Genomic DNA, 1986 nt, shown 5'->3' on the forward strand with positions numbered 1-1986 from the left:
GTATTTGCACTCGTGGAGGTTTTTCTGATTACCGGTAGTTTTTTTTTTTTTACAAGCATTTCTCTTTTTGGATGTTTCTTTTTTCTTGATTGTAACTACTTTTGTACTGTATTGATCATTTTTATGAATTGTTAAAAATGGTAAATGATCACTTACATCTGTCATTAAAATACCTCCTCCATTTGGTATATTTGTGAAATGATCAATTATTGTAGCACTATGGGTTGTGATTCTTGTAGGTTTTGATATGAGTGGATAAAAATTTAATGTGTGCATTGAGTTTATAAATGTACCAATATTATTTGAGTCTGATTTATTCCCCAGATCAATATTAAATTCACCACACAGGAAAACTGTTTTGTTAGAACGATTTTCCAACCTCTATATTCAATCCTGGTGATCAATATACACAACTTATTAATCTGTTTTTAATTTTTTTATTTCTATTATTATCTCTACAATATTATCTAACATTGACATTTTATTATTTAATTTACATTTTCTTTCATTATTATTTAGTAGAGCTTTTATTGTTTTTATTCATGTTATACAGATCATACCCCTCAATGTGAACGATATTTGTACATTCATCATTCAACCACATCTCTGAAAGTGCTAATATACCAAAATTTCTGTTTAACTGTTTTAAATAATCTGTTATGTTAGATAAATTTGCATTTGTACTTCTACYATTAAAGTGAATAATGGAGAGACCCTCTTTTGTCAGTTTATCAAATTGCTCTATATCCTAATATTCACAGTCTTTGACCGCAGGAAAAAAAATTGAGTCAATCATATCAGCTACGATATATATTTTAGACTCTAAGGGTCGGTTTCACAGACAAGGCTTAAGAATGGTCCCAGACTAAAATACTGTTTGAGCTGGTTTGACTCCCTTGTACACTCTTGTCTTAAAATAGGTGCAGATTTAGTCTTTTCTGTAGTAAACAAAGCCAAATTCAGGAAGGTGGATCAGAACTGGTCTGTGACTAGATTGAAGCTTAAATTAATCCTTCAAAGAGGCAGGTTTAACTTCTGCTTATTATTGTTTGTGAAAGGGAGCACAGACAGTTAGGCAGCATGGAGTATTTAGAATATCTAAATTAATCACTAGACAGCAAAATATGAGTGAATCAGTGTTGAAATATGGTCAGTCATGATATTGAATCCATATTAAAATTGGTYGGTGACTTACTTGTTGAAACATCWTTAGGTTTTCAACAACAACTGATACTATATCAATGTTGATTCAACATTGGCATTTTAATCATTAAACTTTGACCATGAAACATCATTGATTCAATAACATCTTTTCAACACTGGTGATTTAGCTAGAGTTGGATGATTGTTTTATGGTTGATTCACCATCAGCCGTCAACCAAAAATCAACTTTTTTGACCATAATCAAACAATGAATTAACATCTTTTGCTATCATCAAATCATTTTAATATTGTCCCCTTAGGGAAATTTTCCTTGCAGAAACGTGGGAAGAAAATAGAAACACAAACACAGAAACAATTACACAACAACGTTGACAAAACTGTAAAACATCTATAAAATATCTTAACAGTATCAATAAAACAGGCTGAACGACTAAATCAAGCTCAATTACATTTATTTATCTGAGTAAAGGCCCGGTTAATTAAAGTTTTTTCATCTGTTCGTTCTTGATTGGTGCAGCAGCATCAACCTGGAGCTCAATGCCCAGAAGACAGTAGAGATGATTGTGGACTTCAGAAAGGCCACAGCCCCTCTGTCCCCCCTCACCCTCAATGACACCCCCATCACTGTAGCCTGTTACTGGTTCCTCGGCACCACCATCACCCAGGACCTCAAGTGGGAGCCGACCAGCAGTTCCCTCATCAAGAAGGTCCAGCAGAGGATGTACTTCCTGTGACAGCTGAAGCTGAATCTGCCAGCCAGGCTGATGGTGCAATTCTACACGGCCATCATGGAGTCCATCCTCAGCTCCTCCATCATGGAGT

Source organism: Austrofundulus limnaeus, unplaced genomic scaffold (genome assembly GCF_001266775.1).
Source record: "Austrofundulus limnaeus strain Quisiro unplaced genomic scaffold, Austrofundulus_limnaeus-1.0 Scaffold624, whole genome shotgun sequence".
NCBI classification, from domain to species: domain Eukaryota; kingdom Metazoa; phylum Chordata; class Actinopteri; order Cyprinodontiformes; family Rivulidae; genus Austrofundulus; species Austrofundulus limnaeus.